The sequence below is a fragment of the Equus quagga genome, chromosome 2, assembly GCF_021613505.1.
Source record: "Equus quagga isolate Etosha38 chromosome 2, UCLA_HA_Equagga_1.0, whole genome shotgun sequence".
Classification (NCBI taxonomy): domain Eukaryota; kingdom Metazoa; phylum Chordata; class Mammalia; order Perissodactyla; family Equidae; genus Equus; species Equus quagga.
The window spans coordinates 180,925,636-180,940,756 of record NC_060268.1 but is presented as its reverse complement, the minus strand read 5'-3'; the positions used below and the strand labels follow the sequence as shown (position 1 = coordinate 180,940,756).

At 46.8% G+C, this 15,121-nt stretch overlaps 1 protein-coding gene across 3 annotated transcripts in view; it reads right to left on the bottom strand.

Annotated features, from left to right (window-relative positions):
- The window catches only part of MGMT (O-6-methylguanine-DNA methyltransferase), a 293,105-nt gene that overhangs the window by 209,939 nt on the left and 68,045 nt on the right, over window positions 1–15,121 (bottom strand). The gene's annotated exons all lie outside the window — the stretch shown is intronic.

The following is a 15,121-nucleotide window of genomic DNA, read 5'->3' as shown; positions in this document are numbered from 1 at the left end:
ATGGTCACAAAATAGCTGGCCCAGCTTCTGGAATCACAAATTCATAAAACCGTGACCAAAGATTGAGAAGCAGAGAGGGGGTCTTCCTCATACTTCCCTTCTTATTTGGGAGGAAAGGTCTTCCCCAGGAGCAAGCCAGCAGGCAGCAGACTTCCTCCATGTCCCCCCAGCAGGGAGGCTGGGTGAGCTAGCACCTGACATGTGGCCTTTCTTAGGGCAGGCGGACAGAAGGAAGAGAGGCGGGCTTTGGAGCAAACAATGAGATCCACTGACTGCTCTCCATGAAACTTTCCCTGATGCTCTGATTTCAGAGCTTCTGGATCATTCTTTTGTACCTTCTGTATATTTCTACTCTCTCTGTGCCACATTTGTGATCATTTACCAGCATTTCCAGCTCCCCTAACAGACAAAGTTCCTTGAGGAGTGATTCACGTCTTTTTGTCATTCCAGCACCCGGCTACTACAGTCTCAACCTGGAAAAGCCCAATGAGTGCCTGGTGAATGGAACTCTCATTTCAGTTCTTTGTTGAACTGATTCCACAAAAATGTACTGTGTGCCCTGTGGGCCCACAGGTTTCCGCACACTCGGTGAACAAGACAAGGAGACCACTGCTCTCCAAGCGTGAGGCAGCAGAGCACCCGCCATGACAAGCTTCCCCAGCTCAAAGGCACCAGATGACAGCAAGGCCACCTGTTCCACAGTCCACCCCACGAGGGAAGCTTCCCTTCCCCACAGCGAACAGAGGAATGTGCAAACGTGACTTTGTGAAAATGATACATCTATCTCAATTCACTGGAACATAACGGATTATTACTAATATTAATAATTTTAGCTCTAGAAATTGTACCAGCCTCCCAAAGAAAGAGTCCTTGACCCAAAATATCAGAGGATATTAAACTGAGAAATGATCTACTGATGCAAATCATTAAATCTATTTGCATTTGCTTACTGAACCCTATCAGGGAAATTAAACTACGTGCGGTTGAGAGAGATCCGGCTGTGCGTGGGTAAGAGGAGACGTCGTGGTGGATCCGAGCTCTATGTCATTAATTTTCCCACTTTCCCTCATTAACAAGTAAAATGTTTTTACTGCTTGAAAAGTTTTAATAAATAGAAAAAAGGAGAGCAGCTGACATAGTTTTTAATGTAATATACAAGGGCTTTTAATATTTTGACATACATTAATGAAAAAGCCTGGAAAAATGCTAAAAGGTGATATACATGTGGAAAGACAGAATAACCTTCAGGGAAGGACTGAGTGCATGTCACCCCTACACCTTTGATTTTGGCATCCACATCACAGTCCTCTGATGGATGTCAACAGAATAACACCAATTAACTAACGAGGGAAGAGAGACAAAGGATCCGGCACATTCCATACACTCACAGAACGAGCACTTAACTCAGCCAAAGGCTCACCAAAGAAACTTTCACTTGGAACTAATATATAGTTATCAGCGGACTTTAAGAAGGATGAGCCCACATTTTCCCTTCTCCCCATACACCTCATCTCTCTCTTGGGTATGGAGCCCTCTTTTCCTTATGAAAATAATCGTGCCTCCCTTCCTCGCCTCCTTGCTCTATCATCAGAACTTGTCTGTGCAGTAACAGCACCAGCACACTCCCCGAGGCCCACGGTGCACCACTGAGGACCACGCACTAAGCATACGCGGGCCTTGCCAGGGGCAACTCCTAGGGGTTCCCAGCAACCTCTGACCCCGCTGCCACATGTCACACAAGTGGGCGGGCTGTGCCTGGCTCCACGTTCCTGGGGAGAGCAGGCCTGTACTGCGCATCACCTTCCATGAAGCAGAGGACTACCGGGGCACACTCTTCCCATGGTGACAGCAGCGCCACTGAAAGGCCCAGTCTGGCTGACCCAGCTAGCAGCCTGCCACAGGAGGAGTCCACTCCTCCCAGATACGCAGGGAGGGGGGAGCTCCTCCCCACGTGCTCACCATCCTCATCTCCTATTATTGGCCTCACTGTTCACACCTTGGCCTTTGTCTCCAAAAACCTTCTGAATGGGTCAGTTTATTTAGTTAAAAAAATTAGCTATTTTTTGACACAAATAACAGTGGGATAAACTATTCCTTAGTTCTTATCCTGGCTTCATGACTATAAAGCTTCTAATAATTACCCCCATGGACAGAACTGGACCCTCTCACTTCGGCAGAGTGCCCTGGCTCCAAGCCAGGGTGGAAAGCCCAGGCAGGAGCCCGTGCCTCTGTGATTCAGAGCACGGCCCTCTGCAGGACCAAGCAGAAGTCACTTTCAGAAGGCGAGGAACTGGGCTGGGCTTGCAGGCAGGCAGGACAGAGCAGGTCATGTTCTAAATATTACAGTTTCCTCTAAAGTATGTTAAATACATCTGCTAAGGGTTTTCTGGTGCTTGCTTGATATTCTGGGTTTGATCACTGCACCCAACAATGGTCCATTAAATAACTATACAGAGAGGAAAGGGTTAAATGGTAGTTACAGGTGAAATACCTCAGAGACATTTATAGAGATTTAAAGTCAATGTGCAACAATGGCCCCTGAAACTAAGCAAAAATCACACAAAAAATCCAAGAGCATCCGAGATCCACCTATAATTGCCAGATTGGCGGTGAGGGGCTCACAGCAGGGGAGCAGCAGGCGTGAGGGGCCTTCCTTCCCTCGCACCTCCCCTGGCCTGCTGCTGCTCTTCCTGGCCAGCCATCTGTCCCTCCTCATCCCCCGCCCCGCCCTCCATCTGTGGACTTCCCTCTTACCTGACCTTCTTCCACTTTCCCTCTGGAGAAGGCCAAGAGCTTCATAAAGATGACGGCCACAACGTGCAAAAAGCTAACTGATTAATTCAGCCTCCTCTCAAGGCTAATTCTGAGATGGTGCCTTTCTTCAGCGTCTGTCTTAGAGTACAGTTTCCATGCATTGAGGTCCTGTTTTCACTAATGATGCCTCCCCATGATTGTATAAAACTTCACACTTCTTCAAAGTTCTTCCCTACCTATCAGCAAAATCTGGCTACACTGGCTTTGCAGTCCCCATGCTCCTGAGAGGGAGCAGGCGGAGGAAGGCCAGGGGCCATATGGCACTACCTGCCATTGCCCCACAGCCCTGAGGCCCACCTGCCCTGCCGTCCAAGCCAACCCAGCTTCATTAACAACTGCAGGGGGGCTGGGCTCCAGACATGCTTCTCTTGGCTTGTGGGACTCCAGCAGCTCTGGGTACAAAAGGTGTGTGGGCATGGAGACAAGAGGCAGAATGGTGGGTGACAGGAGCTGGGCTCAGAGTGGATGGACGTGTTGTTTAACCGGGACAGAGTTCATCTGGGAAGATGAAAACAGTTCTGGAGATGGATGATGGTGATGGTTGCACAGTGTGAATGTACTTACTACAACTGAGCTGTGCACTTAAAAATGGTTAAAATGGTAAATTTTGTTATATGTATTTTACCACAAAAGAAGGGTGTAGTTAGGTCAAAATAGTATTGATTATACAGGCCCAGAGGGGAATTTCTTCCCCTAACCTAGCTACAGTCTCGTAACTCTGACTCTGAGAGGGGAGCCATCCACTGAGACGTTCGGCTGGCCCAGCCCTCCTTATAACCTGTACAAAATAATGACAATTTCTCTCTATACCCCTGCTCCTCTGTATCAGCTAAATAAACTGAAAGTAGATTTTAAAAACAGAATATGATGCATATTTTAGTTCTGTCAATTCAAATGGTCCCTGTAAGGCTTTGGGCTGAGGTGAAGCAGACATCCTTTACAACGGCCCTCTCCTGTGGGCCTCTTGCAGAGGCCGCGATTCTTCTAACACAACACCAAAGTCCTACTTACACAAAGGGGTTGATCATCTCTAGACTGCTTAGCCAGCAAAACTGTTCAAGTTTGCAAACAGATAACTTTTCATGCAAGCAAACTAATTTCCTTAGACACAATTTGTCAGAAAGTAAAAGAAAAAAACTATTAATGTCATATGCTAAAGTAACTTTAAGGGTTTTGTAATAATAGACGCAGATGGGGATCCACCTTGAGAAAATTTATTGCTTATGTTTTAAATTCAGGAACTCCATAAATCATGAACATGCTTTTGGCCCTCAGATATTAAGGCTAAGAATGCAACTATCAAGTTGTTTGTCAGTTTCTTCTCCAGAAGGCAGTTCAGAGTTGACAGTATTATGTCTACGGCATATGGATCTTTAGGCAATAAAAATCTGGAGAGCTCTTGAAAACCCAGATGCACAAAACAAGAAGATACCTCATGATTAATTATCCTCTTAATAAAGGAGCCCAGGAGCTGGCCTGCGAAAGTTAAGGGAAGAAAGGCTGTAGAAGCAACCAAGTTAATGACATGGATAAACGAGTCTCGGGCAGAAATCTGTCCTCGTTCTAACGCAACACGAGATGGTAGCACTGAGACAGAGGACTTTCAGATGTCACCACACCGAAGGTATAAAAAACATTCATTTCTTTCCTTCAACATATTTGCCAATTTAATAAACGAATGAATTCTGACAAAGAAATCAACTAGCTCCAGTCTCCTACTTTTTGGAGTAAAACGTTAGTTATAGCAAACGGCATAACAAGGCCACCTACTGAGTGAGCCCAAGGTCGTGTCCCACCCACCCTGTGGACCCACATCTCATCCATCTTTCCACGCCAGGCTTCCATGAGCACCAAGAAGCACCAACACCTTCTTCCATGGCCCGGCTCTCTCCACAGCCCTGCCTTCTCCTCACAGAGGCCACAGCAGCCAGAGGCCTCCCACTCGTGTGGACAAGCAGCCAGCGTGAGCCTGGGCCTGTCCTTTAACATCCAGCTCCGCTTCATGCCTTGGCCCTCTGCGGCTGGTTCTCTCCTCTGCGCTGGCCTGGACATTGCTACCGCCAGTCAGGACTCACCACTGCTGGTCAGGCCTCCCCTCAGAGACAGGGAGACCCAGATGCCTCGCAAAGCTCTGAAATGATTCTTAAGACCCCACCACCACCCGAGGGCAGGCTGATCCTCAGACAGACACTAACTGTGCCAAAGCAAGTTCAACCGCTCATCTGTGCAGTGCATACCACGAACAAGAGTTGATCTGCTGCCGGCATGAGCCTGCTCCAGAGAAGTCCTCCCAAGAAAGCAGAAAGTCTCAGACCAGAAATCTCCAGCCATGGCTCTCTCAGCAGACAGCATGGTGGCCCTGGCACAACCTTCAATCCCTGGACTTTGGTTTCTTTATCTGAAAAGAAATAGGGCTGGGCTGGACACTGCCCAAGGTCCCTTACAGTTCTGACCACCTACAGATCTAGAAAGTTCCAAGAGTAATCTGGAGAGAAGCATTCTCTGTATTAACATCCGTCCATCAGAATCCTTGCCATTCGCCTAGGCAATTCTTAGTCACTATTTGCCAATATCAGCATTTCAATTCCTTGACAAGTAGCTTATGCCTGCCTGCAAGCTGATGGAGATCCCCAGAGCCAAGAGGAGGAGGACAGGGGTCCGTGTGCAGGTGGGGGAGAGAGAAGCAGAAGGGCCCTGCGGAGCTTGACCCTTTTTCCTCGACAGGCACAGCACAGCAGGGGTGCTAGGGAGTACTCCCCTAACTGTTCCCTCGAACGCCACGGCACCAAGACCCCAGACGCCTCCTCCTGATGGTCACTGCACATGCCTGTCGGAGCCCCATCTCCCCTCCGACTCCTGAGAGCTGGAAGAGGGACTGGTGCCCCTTTGTTCCGCCCTGCCCCACCGCCCGGCCCCAGCACCCCACATAGCCCATAGCCACCTGGGAGCTGCGTGGAAGCCCAGGGCCCCGTGCAGGAGCAGCAGACGACAGGTGGCTCGCAGCACCACTGCGGGGAGAAAGGTGTCAGTCTCAAAATATTATTTTCAATAAAAGTTTTGTTTACCTAGAGAAGATTTAAACACACTGGAAACTTTGAAGGAAGTGCTCAGTTCTTTTTAATAAAAGCAGTGCTCAGTTATACGATAACTCTTCCTAACAGAGTCCTGAACTGGATAAAATAAAGATCAGAAAAAGCTAGCTATTTTTCCAGGTGATTTTTAGAAAGGAAAAACCACACTACTTGGGAAAGGCTAGTTTTGGGGTATCCGTAACAACTCAGAACAACAATTTCTTTATCCCTGTCTTAGAAACATGTATCGTTAGTGGAAGGAACATTAAAGAGGCAGAACAGAAATGTCGAGAATGCACGTACAATATACTCATGTGTACGTATATCTACACAAACACCCACATACATGGACTAGACACAAGCACAATTTTCTATTTGAGAAATGAACGAACTAAATAATCAGCATACGCCAAAGTTTGTATTTTCCTATGGTAATGGGTTGAGTCTTAAAATGTTTTTCCTCATAATTGCATCCTTCTAGAATTGTTTATATTCCATTTTTAGCTTGTCTAAACACCCTGGCAGAGAACTCCAGTTGGAATGTGCACATTCCGCACATGGAAGCTCCACCCCTGGGGACCGCACCAACACTCGGTCGGAGAGGGACAGCTCCCTGACACATCAGCTTCTTGAGAAACGGAAGAAATATCGCCTCCCAAAGCTGTGTTCTCAGCCCAGGAATTTTCCAGCCCAACCTGACCAACACAGGTTCTGTCTGAAGACATCTACAGAAGGCCAGAATGCTGCTTCACCAGCTGGAGGTTTCAGCTGCTCATTCAGAAGCGTGAACGCTCCCCAGTGTCATGCGAAGGGAGCTAGAGAGCGAGAGCATTTTCTAAATGCTTCAACTGTGCTGGCCAGTGAGGGCAGGGAGGCCAACCTTCTGGAAGAAGGCACAGGAAAAGCATCTTTAAAAGTAATACCATGGATTCCATCAGGAACAATCACAGCAAGAAAACTCTAAGCCCTCAACACACGATACGCATTTGCATTCTGCAAACAGATGCCGAAAATTAAATGCCAGTCCAGAAGGACCAATGATCTTCCACGGAACCACTCTGTGATTCTGCAGGGGACTCAATATAGTATGTATGACCCTTTATTTAAAATATTTGTGTATACGCATGTGTATAGATCAGATCGAGAGAAACGGTGTCCGGGAGTGTCATGGAAATGCTTAGAGACACACACACTGGGGATCCTGGAGAAACACCGAGTGAACGAGAAGACTTGGTAAAAGAAGTGGGTAAAAACCCCCAAAGCAGTCAGCACAGATCAACACAAGGACGTGGCACGGAAGACCCTGGAGCTCGTCTCTCAGCCGCTCTGGAGCTGCCACTATGAGTGTGGCCCAATCTGAAAGGAACCTGAAGAAGTTTCCTAAGCAGAAGAACACTGCAGAAACCCAAGTGAGCTGAACTGCATTTCTGGGGAGGACTTTCTCTCCCTCCTGTCCCACCCCAACCCCAACACAAAGCTCCAAGAACCAATCCAGAAGGCGGGACATTTGGCATGAACACGACTTGGTTTTGGTTCTCTGTGTCTGTGCTGGGACACCTCGGGTCACTAACGCAGGGTCCATCTGTGTTGTCTTTGGTTCATTTTGCTTCCAGATGTAGTCATTTCTGCTCCAGACATATGGTGAACACACACCATTCAGCTGGGCTCCCAGCATCAAAGCTACAAAAAACGTTAAGTGCAGCATGTTGGTCTCAACAAAGACCAGGGTGCCAAGGAATTCTCATTTCAGAGCCTGAAGAAAACTTGAAGTCAGTATTATACACCCCAGAGTCTGACACTGAGGGAGCAGATGCCCCAAAGCAATTTCAACACAACACCCAACCCTTCCATCCTCGAACACCCAACCCCTCCATCCTCGAACACCCAACCCCTCCATCCTCGAACACCCAACCCCTCCATCCTCGGCCTTCTGGACTCCATTCTATCCCTGCTCTCTTCTCTTTGTTTTAATTCAATTTTCTTTGGTGCTTCCTCATGACTCACCTGTTCAACTATTCCTCCAGATCCTTCTTTTCTTCTCTTGGCTTTCTTGGCTTCTTGATACCCTACGCCTAGAGCTAGCACCACCACCTACCTGGTCAGTTACCCAGGCTGGGGCCCACATCATCATAACACACCTCCTTCTGCCATGCCTCCCCCATCCCATCAGATGCCAGGTCCTACCGGTTCTGCTGCCAATGCCAAACGACTTCCCAGCTCGCTCAGTCCCATTCAGTTCTACCATGGTGCCCTGGGCTCAGTCCCACGTCATCCCTTGTCTTGACCATTTCGACAATCCACACATGCTCATGCACACCCACAGCTGTTGAGGGACACAACACAACACTACATTTCACTGTCCACCCAGCCTGTCTCCTGTGCTCCATAGAGGTGGGGCTGTCACACTCATTTCTACATCGTCCCCAACGCGTGTGTCCAAGGCACAGTACTCACACGTATTTAGAGAATGAGTGAAAAATAAGTGAATCTAACTTAATCCTAAATTTAGTCAATGTTTTTATCACAAAAAGACCCACTTCTATCACTTGATACAGCAACTGGAAATAAAAATTCTAGATGAATCTGACACAAGACAATGCTTCAGTTCAATTCAAAAATTAAACTCATTTAACCTTTAACTCAATTTAAATTCTGAACTGATCAGCATGCAAGAGCTATCCTGTACATCAATATCAAGGAGCTGATCTAATTACTGATACAATTTTAAAGGAAATAAATTTAACAAACCAAGTATATTTTGAAAGTTTACAGTTTAAATGACATTAACATTTTGAACACAAAAAATTGAAAATTATTCACTAGTAACAGTTTGAACACCAGAAAATATTCAAGATATATGAATAAAAAAGCATTCTGGAAATCAAAATCCAATGGCAAAATGAGAACTGTTTATCAGTGGACTTAGATCCCATTATTAGATACGGTTACAGTTATGGGTTAGACACCACTACTTAAATACCAACTTAGATGCCGCCGTGTTTTCACAGGAGAGGGAGACGGTCGTGAGGAGCACAGCCAGTTCAGAGGAAAGCGTCCAAAGAAGTGACTGAGTTGCAGCTACCAGCCTCCTTGAGTGACCTCAGCCTGTTTCCCTATAAAATAGGCACATCCTCTGACAAGCTTTCAACACCAGCACGTGCGTGTGGACATTCGGTAACTTTACGAGGGTGAGGTGTGAGGCAGATCACTGTGTCCTTATTCCCACAACACTAAGTTTTGAGCCTGAATACCCAAGTTAGACATGAACCAGGGAGCATTCTAAAGACATTCTCGTTCAGGTGCCCAGCACAAAAGTGACCCCACTTCTGGATCGCTAAACCCCAATCAGGATGTCCAGCGACTCTCCTCAACTGTTGGGAGTCAAGACAAATCAGCAAGGAAAGAAAGGGAAGCTCCCGTACGAGCGGTGCTAGGGCTGCACCCAAGATCCAAACTGGCGAACCCTGGGCCACGAAAGTAGAGCACACAAACCTAACCACTACACCACAGGGCTGGCCCCAGGACTGTGTCTTTAATGTACATGAAATTGTTTCATTTCATGTCTGGCCAATAGTAAATGCTCAATAAATTGTAGAGCTTGGTAGAAGTAACAGTGGTAGTAATGGTCAGATTGGTAATAATGTTTACAAGGCTTTATTCAGTGTATGATCACTGCCTTAAAATACTTCACAAATATTGTCGTGGGTGCAAATCAAAGCTAGCCGAGGCAACAGCGCATCTCCCTCAAGTCCTCGTCCTGCGTCCCTGTAACCCGCCCCCGCCACCCTTCCCCGTTGAGGGGGCGGCACCCGAACAGCCCCTTCAGGGAGCCAGCCCACTCCTCGCCCAGGGCCAGCCGCGACAGGGCAGCGTGCTCCACAGGCGCCAGGCCCTTCCCGAGTCCCTGCTTACCCAACGGCCTGCTGACTGCCGGCAGCCCAGCCTCTTCTGGAAAAAGACTTGGGAAGAAAACAGAAACGGCCTCCAAGACAGTCCACCACTGTCATCAATTCCACTGTTTTTCCTTACTGGTGTTTATTTAGCCTCATTCCTCAGACAATCTGAACAAGACTTAACCAATTTTCTAGACCACAACAAATTAAAAGCAAAAAAGCAGAATGGGGTGAGAACTGTGAGAGGCTGGCAAGAAGGCATGGTGACACCAGGGTGAAGACACAAAACTACAAAGCCAGCAGGGCGGCGCAAGAAGGACCCAGTCTGTGATCAGGCCGGTCCACAGCACGGCAGCAGAAACAGCGTGACTCCAGAGGCCGCGTGGAGGACGGCACTGTTGGCTGGGCCAATTCCACTGCAAACGGCCCCAGCAAGACCATAAACCCTGGACAGGGCTCTGCACTGGGCACAGCACAGACCCCGTGAGCCTCCAGTGGGGCCGAGGCACACCAGGCCCTTTCGTGAGGGCGAAAGCCCTGCTTGGAGAATCTGGGAGAGCCCAAGGATCTTAACCAGGATTGATTTCCCTTAAGCTCCAAGTAAACTCAGGACCTGGTTACAACTCGTGAGAGCCTAGACTCCGTGGGTGGCCCTGGGGGCACTTGTCCTCTGTGGAACTGCACATCATACAGTATGATCCTAGACTGAGCCAGGCTGGGCCGCGGTCTACGTCTCCTCCTTATAGAAAAAGGGAAAGGCTTTCTGTGGCAGCATACAGAAGACAGGAGAGCCATTCCTCTGGGAAAGTTGCCATCCCTTCAAAAGCAGGCATGATCAGAGGTGAGGTCCAATGCCTCCAGAAGCAAAGTTCTCGTCCAGAGCAGAGCATTTAAGTATTTTTATTTTAACACGCCACAGAGGCAAAAACATCCACCTTTCTCCGCTTGAAGTTAGTCAAACTACCTCCTTTACTCTCAAGTGCTCTTAGACTCCAAATGTCGGAAACTTCCAAAAAAAATTCTTTACTCTGACAGTTTGGCTCGTATTTTGAACCCACATATTTGTAGCTGTCACTCACTGTTCTTTTCTTCCTTCCAAGAGGATCCTGGCAGACTTAACCCTAAATGAACCAGCTTGCTTCTGACTCACGGACATAGGCATGCAAGTTTCGCCATTTCTACCTCACTGCACCACAGTAATAAAACTGAGAGAAATGAAACTTACATTACTTTTTCTTAGATGGGTCCAGAACATAAAGATTTTAAGTCTCAGTGACATCTGCTTAAAAACTGTGCAACTGCCTGCTATCACCCTCCTCCCTGACCCAGGTAATGGGGGATGAACCCAAGAAAGAGGCTCTTGAAGAAACCTGAAAGAAAAAGTCCAAAGAGGATAAAAGCTGGTGAAGCCAGGGATTGTGTATCTTCTAGATCAGAAACCACACAACAGCTTCACAACAAAATGCACACTGCACCTTTCTGTGGTTATGCCGCCCCACGCCGTGGGGAGAAGCACTGTGCACATCGGGCCAAGGGGGTTTTGTACCTGTACCTTTCTGCACGATCACGCAGGAACACAGCCATCCCACATCCCTGACAACTCAGTCTCCCATCGCACAACGGTTTCCACACCGTGAGTTCACCTGAAGGCATCTACGTCGCTGTATTTGACTAACATTCGAGGGCTGCAACCTTACAACCATGCACTAACAACTCTGCAGGCCCCACACACAGCACTGTGGCCCCCGGGACCAGACCCTCCCCATCACGGCTACAGAGAATTCTTCGTGAGAATCTGTAACTGAAGAGAAACAGCCTGGCTTCCTGTCTTGACTTTTTAGCCATCAACCTGAAAGACGAGGCACTGTCTTGCTTCTAAAGGACACCACGCTATAAATGTGTACGGCAAGTATACACACGGTTTGTGTTATCGATAACATAAGTCCTGAGAGTCACACCCCACGCACTGCTGATAATTTACCCCACGGCGCCACGACCTGGGAGGTGAGGACCGTCAACGCCGACAAGCCTCATGGACTTGGAATTGAAGAGCCGAGCAGAGGCAAGAGCGAGGCATTCCAGGCTCACCAGCGCATTCAAGCACTTATTTTAAAAAACAGACGATTTCTATAAAGCCAAAGAGAGCTTGGCAAATTTTCCTCCCAGAAACATGCTTATTTGACTCAAGAGACCTCCTCAAGGAACCACTCTGTAAAATACAATAATTACTTTTTTAAGCACATACAACACAAATCATTATTTCAAGCCACCGAAGGAAAGCAATGAGACAACAGAACTTGCTGCAGGTGAAATGCTACCGAGAGGGTTCGGGATGCCATTTTTACTGCGAGTGTGTCTTCAAGTGTTTATCCTTAACAACAGTTTCTTCTCTTCCTTGAAAGATCAATTATAATAAAGTAAGTGCTGCAAGTATCTGTATTAAAATTTCCCAATCTGCCAGAAAGAATTAATTTATGAATTTCCCAGGAAGGTTTTCATGACATGCAGACCCTCAGGATCTCTCTCAAACTGCCAAGCGTCATATGGACCCACACAGAGGTCTTACCAGGTGGGAGTGCAGGTGGCAGGCACAGGCCAGCGCAGGGGTCAACATTCCCAAGCAGGCCCTGGACGTCCTCATGTTCTCTTGATGGTCCACTTAGTTACTGAAAATACTTAAAGACTAACAGGAAAAAAGCAAAGGCAGGCAGAAACCATCAGTGACTGTTCATTCAAACTGATAAAGCCAACGTGATGTCACGAGTCCGACTTCCCTCCACAAAGACCTCAAAGTATCTTCCCTTTCCCAATGGAGTGATGACTCTGGCACATTTGAAGGGTGAAAACTGACAGTGTGTCCAATGCGGTGGACAATCCCCCTTCCACGATACAGCATGGAGGCCCTGCAGTAAGATTCTCTCATGTCCAGAGGGTCCAGGCCCGTGCCTGTCAACCTGTCGACAGGAGGCCCTGTCTAGCCGCCAGCCATCCAAGTCCCCAGAGGAGGGCAAGGCCTAACCTATGTGCTCGCACCCAGCCTCAACAGCAGAGCTCAGGGGGCAAGATGCCAGGAGGCAGAAATGCAAACAGCGCAAATAAGCCCCCACCACTAGGGCACCACACATCCCTATAAAGTAGCAAACAGCTGACGTGCATTTTAAAGTTTGCAGAATGCAAAAAGTTTTACAACTTTTTTAGTTTGGTTGGACTATATAAACTTTTTCAGTATTCATTCCTGTATTTTTCTAAAAATGTTTACATGGAAAAAATGAAAGGACAAAAAACAAAGGTAAATCTTTGATAAGTGAAAGACGAGGCATGTCCAGTTTCCTCTGGCATCCTAGATCCACAAGTTCTACTACTATTTTCATAATGTCAGTATGACCTAGGGTTGTACAGTCCATTTTCCAAGTAATCAAATACAATCAACTTAACGGAACACTAAACAAGTCCCAAAATAACATTAGACAAACACACACATTCCACAGCCCTTCTCATTAGATTTTAGACATTGCAGGGAATAATGAGCTTTAAGCTCTGCAGCCACATGAAAAGGTGTGGGGAGAAATCAGGCAAGCTCCTGCAAAAGCAAGCCAATTACTCCTGAAAATGACAGTTGTTAATGGAAACTTAATATTGGCAGGAAGTTATAAAATTGAGACTATTATACCACTTTCCAAAGTGATATTCTTCACTGGAATATTTTTAAGAAAGGAAAGGTGAGTAATGTAACTTGTACAAAAAAGAAACCAGTGATCACTATGAAGCCATCTATCTACGCAAACGGACTAAGGCGGCGACAGGAATCACACTTCATATAGAGTGCACATGGAACGTCACCGAGGGCAGACACCAGGGGCCAACTTCCAGTTTATCTGCTGAGGAAAGTACCATGGCTTTAGGGGAAATAAAGATCCTGGGAGCCACAGTGCTCAAGGAGGGTGACGGGCTGGCCTGGCGGCGCAGCAGTTAAGTTTGCACGTTCCACTTCAGCAGCCCGGGGTTTGCCAGTTCCGATCCCAGGTGTGGACCTACACACCACTTATCCAGCCATGCTGTGGCAGGTGTCCCACATATCAAGTAGAGGAAGATGGGCACGGATATTAGCTCAGGGCCAGTCTTCCTCAGCAAAAAGAAGAGGTTTGGCAGCATATGTTAGCTCAGGGCTAATCTTCCTCAAAGAAAAAAAAGGAGGTGGTTGACAACAGGGCAACAGGGGCTCAGAGCCTTTAGGATGCTCTGCTCAAAATCCCCTCTGCCACTGTCCATCAGCATAGCCATAGGACACAGCCTTGAAGGGCACAAATGGCTGCACTTGCACAAAGCCACATCAGGAGAGCGATCCCCTCGAGGTGGGCGAGCACAGCCCCTAATCATATTAGACAAAAGGCACTCTACTCAGAAGCCTTTCTAGACAAAAAACATCAAAGGTGACTTTATCCACAACGTGAGGCAGAAGTCATATTAATCCCACAGCGACTCTTTTGGAAAATAGAAAAGAGAACACTTCCAAACTCACTTCATGTAGTCAGACGAACCCAAATGCCAAAACCTGACAAAGACATTACAAAAAAATTATAGATTATCAGCCCTCATGAACTTGAACACAGAAATCCTAAACAAAATAGCAAATTTAAACCAGTAATATGTAAAAAGAAAAAAAAAGTGGATCATGAGTTAAGTGATGGAGTCCAGCATGTCAAGATTGGTTTAAAATCTTAAAGTTAACTTGTTTCACCACATTTAAAGAAAAATACGATTGCTGAGACACGTACAAAAATCATTTGACAAAACTCAACAGACGGAGGAGGCACTCTCAGCCTGAGAAAGGACAGCTGTGAAACCCAAGACAGGTAGCATCACCGACTCGAAAGATAGTGGAAACTTCCCCACAGCCGGAACAAGGGAAAGAGGGCCATTGTCACGGTTTTTATTCAACATCATACTGAAGGTTCCAGTCAGTGCAGTAAGAAGAAAAAGAGAAATCAAAAGCACAAAGATCAGAAAGAAGCAAAGCGTCTTTAGTCGCAGATATGATTTTCTATACAGAAAACCTAAGGAATCTGCAAGACAATCCCCACAACTAATAAGTGAATTTAGTAGATATTGCCATCTACTAAAGATAAGATCAACATACAAAAATGAACTGTTACATACCAGCAGCACTTATTTAAAAGTAAAAAAAAAAGTTTTAAACTGATTTAGAATACCATCAAAATATTCTGAAATCAGATTTACAAAAGATGTGCAAGATCTCTCTGCTGGAAGCTACGAGACACTGCTGAGAAAAATTACAGAAACCTAGACAAATGCAGAGATCGACCACAGTCAGAACCTGGAAAA